A 7,867-nucleotide genomic window follows, 5' to 3' on the forward strand; every position below is an offset into this window, starting at 1 on the left:
GATACTGTTTTTTCCTACTAAATGTTGTTTATTCGCTAGGTTTTTTCTGACTCTTCTGTAACCCCATGGACTCTAGACCAGCAGACCCTCTGTCCATGGGATTTCCCAGGAAAGAATGCTGGAATGGGTTGCCAGTTTCTTCTCCAGTGTATCTTCCTGACCCAGGGATTGAACCCATGTCTCACAGGTGGATTCTTTACCACTGATCCACTAGGGAAGCCCTACTAAATATGTGTATGTGTGTAAATAAACACATACTTATGTGTTCTTTAGGCTTCCCTGTTGGCTCAGATGGTAAAGAATTCTCCTGCAGTGTGCGGGTTCAATCCCTAGATTGGTAAGATACCCTGGAGAAGGAGCAACCTGTTCCAGTATTCTTGCCTGGAGAATTCCACGGACAGAGGAGCCTAGCAGACTGCAGTCAATGGGGTCACAAAGAGTCAGACATGACTGAGTGACATTCTATGTTCTCTCTGTTCTATTCTTCAGCTCCATGATTTCTGCTTAGTATTTTTAAGTTTTCTGTATCTTTGTGAAATTCTCACTTTGTTTATGTATTATTCTCTGATTACAGTAAGTGTGATACTTTTTTGAATTCTGTGTCAGGTAATTTACATATCCATTCCATTAAAGTCAGTTTGAAGTACTTTATCTTAAACTCTTTTGGAAAATATTTCAACTATTTTTCATCTTCATTGACTCTGCTTTGGTGTCTGCATGTTGCACAAAACACTCACCTGTCCTAATTTTCATGGGCTGGCCTTGTGCTGGAGAAAGCACTAATAAGCCTGGCCAGTGTGGACTGCTCAATCTTTGTGTTAGTTCAGCCTTCTCTCTTTGTTCTTGGTGGGCTTCCAGGTATTCCAAGTGTGCGTGGTCCCCTCAGTGGTCTAAACAAGCAAGACCGAAGCCAAGTCCACATGCAGCCCCCAGATATGCTGTGTCCTGAGATGTATGGTGCACTTCCTTCCTCTCCAGGGAAAGCTGTGAGAGAGGGGTTTTCAGTACTTTGTTCTCAGCTGATCTGGTGAGGGGGAGCTATGGTGGCTTCCAGCCCTGGGTGGTTCTCTCTCACCCAGGATAGCTACTAATTCTTTATCCTGGGTCCCCTGTGCTTTCTGACACACAGGCTGTCTTGAAGCCAGTCTCCTGCGCAGACTGAAGAAAAGTTGGAGCATTGGCCACAAAATGCATACCTTTCCTTCCCCAGGGAGAAGCTAGAGCTGGGGAGTTGGTCCCAACCTGAAGGTTCTTTGGAAGAATAAGTCCTATGAAAAGAGGATTTCCTGAATTTCCCTAACAGTTTCTGTATAACTGGTTTCATACATTACTAGGAGCTGGACCTTTTTAATGACTCTGGATTTCTTACAAAGGAAATCTGTACTTGAAATGTTTCTGAATCAGTGTGTTCATGGTGGGTAGATAGTTCTAGGGCTTCCTTTTCTATCATCTTGCTGAATAGGTAACAGGAATTTATTTTCAGCTTTTCCTTGGGGGATGTATAATCTCTATGAAAGTGAAAGTCACTCAGTTGTGTCTGACTCTTTTCAACTCCATGAAGTATACAGTCCATGGAATTCTCCAAGGCATAATACTGGAATGGGTAGCCATTCCCTTCTCCAGGGAATCTTCCCAACTCAGGGATTGAACCCAGGTCTCTCACACTGCAGGCAAATTCTTTACCAGCTGAGCCACCAGGGAAGCCCAAAATGTATTTTGTCTGCGCCACGTGGCATGTGGGATCTTAGTTCCCCAAGCAGGGATTGAACTCGGCCACCTGCTTTGGAAGCTCAAAGTCTTAAGCACTGGACTGCCAGGGAAGACAATAATACCTATAGTGAAGGGAAAACTTGAGTAAACATTTGAATCCTTAAGTGATGAAAAACACATAATGGTCATATTTGTAAATAAAATCCCCTCAGGTCCTTATTACACCTAGAATGTTTTCCTGAGGAAGTGTCTGAGCAAGCTTCTACCCTGGGATAACTGATTGTATGACATCATTACACTCACATGAAATCTTCTGTGGCTTACCAAGTGGCAAAGATGATAATAATTAAAACTCAATTTGCTCAAAAATTATGAGCTGTAGTTCTGAAAGATTTATGGGGCATATCAGACATTAAGTGTAGGCTGCATCCTCTTAGAAACAAAGGAAAGAAAGCCTCAGAGCCTGAAGTTGCTCTTCTAAGACATGGGGTAAGAACTCAGATAAGGCGATTGCATGGTTTGATGGCCTAATAAGGTGTGTTTCTGAATTCCACTTATAATAAAGCCCTCCTTTTGTGATGAGTGTTCAGGGAGCTAAGACAGATGACTTTCTTTTTCATTTTTGTAGTCCTGGGATTCAGCAAAACTGGCAGAAGGATACATGAAAGGAAGGGTGCCAGAAGGATACATGAAAGGAAGGGTGCCAGGAAAGTTTAAAGACATTATTTCGCTCAGAGAATGTGTTATCTCAATCAGTTCCATCAAAGACATCTCACTCTTCCATATTTATGGTTTTTACTTTGTGACATGGAGCAGTAACTTAATCCCTCCTAGATTCTGGTCCCTTAGTTTTGGTTTAGAAAATCCTCTTGATTCCCCCTCCACCAAGTCAAATCTGTATTGGTCAGTACCAGGTTAGTGGGGTTGCTGTCTCCAATTTTACTGTGAAGAGAAGCGTCATGTGAAGGAAGAATTGATGAGGGATAGAAGGGTGACTATGTCTTTGTCCAAACTTCTCCACAATCCTGTGGTTTTTACAGCAGTCATGTTTGCATAAGGAAGCAAAGTGCTTCATGCTGTAGGCTAAGTCTTGATACTTTTTGCTCATACAGCTTATAAAGACTAACAAGGGAATGCCCATGTCACTCAGTTTCATGATAATGGTAAAATAGGCAACGGTCCACATTGGTCAGGTCTCAGATCTTGCCAGTGCATGCAGCATTCTTTTGAGAACAGATGTTGTGGGAAAGTTGAATTTTTCTCTGAGTAATTCTTTCTCCTCTGTCCACAGATTCTCTTAGAGAAGAATGGCTTCTGGAAATGGTTCATTTGTGACTGAATTCCTTCTATTGGGATTAACAGACCAACCAGATCTCCAACTCCCCTTGTTCTTCCTGTTCCTAGTAACATAAAACAGTCACTGTGTTGGGAAGCTTGGGCGTGGCAACTTTAATTGGGATCAATTCACATCTGCACACCTCCATGTGCTTTTTCCTCTTTAACTTGTTCTTCATAGATCTCAGTTATTCTTCTGTGTTTACACCAAAAATGCTGGTTACCTTCATATCAAAGAATAACATTATTTCTTCCATGGGGTTCATGACCCAACTTAACTTTTTGTGTTTTTTTGCTCTTTCTGAAATCTATGTGCTGACATCAGTGGCCTATGACCGCTATGTGGCCATCTGTAACCCGCTTTCATATAATGCCATGTCCCCTACAGTGTGTTCCAGCCTTGTGCTTGGTTCCTACTTGATGGCATTTTCTGGTGCCATGGCTCACACTCTATGTTGACACTGACTTTCTGTGATGCAAACATCATCAGCCATTTTTGTTCTGTGATATGCTCCCTTTTCTCCAGCTCTTCTGCACAAGTACCCATGTCAATGAGCTAGTACTTTTCATTGCAGTGGGCATCAATATCATTGTGCTCAGTCTCACCATCTTTATCTCTTATGGTCTTATCTTCTCTAGCATCCTCCATATCAAGTCCATGTAAGGAAAACCCAAAACCCTCAGCACCTGCAATTCCCACAGAATTGCTGTTTCCTTGTTCTTTGGATCAGGTTCATTTGTGTATCTCAAACCATTTTCTTCTGGGTCCAAGGATGAGGGAAAAATCTCTTCTGTCTTGTATACCAACACTGTTCCCTTGCTGTACCCCTTAATTTATAGCTTGAGGAACAAAGACATTATACTTGCTCTGAAAAATACCCTGAGTATGAGATAGTGATGAACAAAGAGTATCTGTCTGTGCAGTTGGTTATATGACAAGGAGATTCTTGCTGAAATCATATATTATTTATGGCAGCCTTTTAATCCTATTTTTTTCCTTAACCTGATAAAAGAAACTTGAGTCTTTTTTCATAAGTAATTTCTAGTCTTTTTGGAGTGGGTCTTTTTTTTTTCCTCACTATTACCAAAATATCTTCTCTACCTTTTTTTTTTCCTGTTTAGAAATAGCATTAATTAAATCATAACATTGTCTCCATCTTTTTATTTCGTTGTCACTTTTGAACTCTTTTTTTTTTTTTCCTTTGGAACATTATGCATGGTCTTCAAATAATGGCATTCTACAACAATAGAGTGACATTGTATCACTGAGGGTGTTTTTATCGGCCACTTGCTATTAAAAGCATGAATTAAATATTTCTACTCTTTTCATGCTGTTTTCAAGAATGCCAGAGTTTAAAAGTTCTATGATGACTATCAAGGATAGGGCAAAGAGTTTTTTTTTTTAACCTTTGTACAGTCAAGCATAGACATAACAGGTCATCAAACTACATTTATTGTATGCATGCAAAAGTTAAGGTTAGAGTGGTTAGATTTACTTAAGTCACCTAACTTTACAAAGAAAACCTGATTTCAAGTTTGCTACTTTGTAATCTATTTTGCTGTTACTTTCTTCTATTACTTTTATTTCAGTTATGGGGGAATATGAGAAAACACTGCTAATTTCAAAGGTGACTCTGTCTTGTCCCAAGATGATAAATGAATTTCCCTCAGTGTGGCTATTACTTTTTAAAATTATTTTGTCGAAAAATAGCTTGATTGTTCTTTTTCTTGGGACTTAGGAAAACTTTGGGGTTAATATATTGGGGAGCAGATTGGTTCAAACAAGGAAGTTACTTTTTCTGAAAAAAAAATTAAAGACTTGAATTTAGAAAGTTTGCAACTATCTGTAATTCAGGAACAGCACATGTGGGAAAAAGGAGCCTAAATCATGCAATATGTCAGGACTCAGAGAGACACATGGGCAGTAAATAAGAGGTTCCCCTTGGGAGTGGTCATGATATAGTTTCAATCTGAATTTATATCCCATTGAGTATCATAAATACATTCCAGTGTCCATAAAGGCTTGATAAAATTATAATGTACAGTGTCCATACATTGGTGGTGTTTGGAAATTAAGATGGAAAAGTTATAGTCATGTTTGGGGAAGCAGGTAGAGAAAGGACAGCTCTTCAGGAGATAAAATTGTTTTTCAGTAGCTTAAGTCACATTCAACTCTGCAAGCTGATGGACTCTAGCCTGCCAGGCACCTCTGTCCATGGGATTTTCCAGGCAAGAATACTGGAGTGGGTAGCCACTTCCTTCTTCAGAGGATCTTCCAACCTGGGGATGGAACCTTTATCTCCTGCATTGACAGGCAGATTCTTTACCACTGAGCCACCTGGGAAGCCCCAGGAGATAAAATAGCTAGGGATAACTGGAACTCAATTTAAGAAAAAGGAATTTAGAACAAAGAATGGTAGATAATGGAAGCCCTTACCTATTGCTTTCTCCATTCTGGAAGGCCCTAGATATATTGTGGCGGTCACATAATTTATTTGGATGATAAAAGCATAATTTACTTGAAGTAAAAGAAAAAATAAACTAAACTCACAGGACTGGAAGACTTGGAAATTACTAAATAACACCTTCTTGTTGGCTCCCATATGCTATTTCCATTTGGATATTTAGGTATGAAAACCTTGAACTGCAGTTGGTATGGCAATGAGAAATTAAAGAAATTAAAAAAAAAATATTGGATGAATGAACCAAGTTGTGACCATGACTTCTGGAAAGGATCCTGAATTATTATCATTTTGGGGAAAAAAGGTTAAAAAAGGAAACTCCAAAAACCCTCAACTCAATGTATCAAGTGATAATTTAAATATTTTCTGAGATACCTTTGATGATATTCACCATTTGCCACATTCCTAGTCTCCACTCATTATTCAGTTATTTTAAAATTCAGCATAACTGGTTTGTCTGTTAGTTTTTTGAATGTTGTGATTGTTAAATCCTGTCTTAGTTTAAAAAGACCACTCATCCCCTCCCCTGATTCCAATATTAACACAATTTATTTTAACTTTACAAGTTCTAATTATGTGAAATAGTTGATCTTGGCTGCAGCTTTTTGCTTTTTTCCCTTTCTTTTACTTACTCTTCATTTTTAAAAACTTGTTTTCTTTGCTGAAAAAAAAGTATATATAAACAGGTATAAATAATATCAGTGTTATTTAGAAATCTGTGGACATCACAGAGGTGTGTCCACTAAAGTATATGTTCTATCATAATTTGAGGTGGTCGCAAGAGTGGCTGAAAACCAGTTACTAATCTTTCATGAACATCAAAATGCAAATGAAATGTGCTTCATTTACAGAAAATGTTTCCTTGAAAGTAATTTGTCTTTGACTGATTGGAAAAAATTAATAAAATAGTTTAAATAGTATTTGTTATAATAAAGAGTGGTGACATTTCTAAAGAGATAACTTAGCAGAGAGTTGAGCAATTTGAACACAGTTTAGTTAGAAATAAGTACAATGTCTGTCTATTTGAACTTCCTTCAAAAGAGGGTCAGGGTATTTTGCTTGCACAGCATAGTTATTCTTAGTTGGTTTTGCTTTCTTAACGTATGTGAATGGAGCAAAAAAGTAACAAGGGAAATTGTTGAAATTTTCACAACTGAGAGTCCATCAGGTAAACTATGGAATGTGACTATACTTATGTACTAAACAGAGCTGGAAGGTCTGGTTTTCTAGTTTTATCAAAAATGGTTCTCTGAATCACAGACCAGAAAGTTCTTAAATTACATCCTGAAAAAATGGCAGAGATTAACTACCTTTAGTTAAAATGGTAAAGAAGAAATAAAGTCACAGATGTAGAGAACAAACTTATGGGTACTAAGAAGGGAAGAAGCTTCCTTGGTGGCTCAGATAGGTAAGGAATCATCCTATAACATGGAAGACCTGGGTTCGATCCTTGGGTCAGGAAGATCCCCTGGAGAAGGGAGTGGCTACCCACTCCAATATTCTTGCCTGGAGAATCCCCATGGACATAGGAGCCTGGTGGGCTATAGTTCATGGGGTTGCAGAGAGTCCCTTGGACAAAAAGGACATGAAACTACTCAATCCTAAGGAAATTAACACTGAATACTCATTGGAAGGACTGATGCTGAAGCTGAAACTCCAATTCTTTGGCCACGTGATGCAAAGAATGAGGTCATTGGAAAAGACACTGATACTGGGAAAGATTTTAGGACATGATGACAAGGGGATGACAGAGGATGAGATGGTTGGATGGCATCATCGACTCGATGGACATGAGTTTGAGCAAACTCTGGGAGATAGTGAAGGACAGGGAAGCCTGGCATGCTATAGTCCATGGGGTCACAAAGTGTCAGACAAGGCTGGGAAACTAAACAACAACAAAAAAAAATAAGAAGAGGAGGTGGGATGAATTAGTTCATTGGGACTGACATATAAACACTACTATGTATAATATAGATAACTAATGAGAACCTCTTGTATAGCACAAAAACCTCTATTCAATTCTCTGTAGTGACCTAAATGGGAAGGAAATTAAAAAAAAAAAAAAAAAGAGTGGTTATAGCAATATCCAATTTAAATATACTTCAAGTCCTTTTACATGTGATTTCAAATTTTCTGCTAGCCGAATTAAAAAGATAGAAAGAAGTGACATTAATTACAATAGTGATTCCTGTAACTCAATAGAGCCAAAATATTATCACTTTATCATGAAACCAATATAAAAATTAAGATATTTTTACCTTTTATTGTACTAAGCCTTCAAAGTGTTGTCAGAACAGCCCAGATCAATGTGACACTAAATTTTAAAAATTAAGAGCACTTGACCTCTGTTTAAATTTCAT

General features: G+C 38.4%; 1 pseudogene; it reads left to right on the plus strand.

The window, feature by feature from the left end:
• The first annotated feature begins 3,017 nt into the window (after window positions 1-3,017).
• On the plus strand, window positions 3,018-3,940 carry LOC113886018 (annotated as a pseudogene).
• Window positions 3,941-7,867: the final 3,927 nt, after the last annotated feature.

The sequence above is a fragment of the Bos indicus x Bos taurus genome, chromosome 29 (genome assembly GCF_003369695.1).
Source record: "Bos indicus x Bos taurus breed Angus x Brahman F1 hybrid chromosome 29, Bos_hybrid_MaternalHap_v2.0, whole genome shotgun sequence".
Lineage (NCBI taxonomy): Eukaryota > Metazoa > Chordata > Mammalia > Artiodactyla > Bovidae > Bos > Bos indicus x Bos taurus.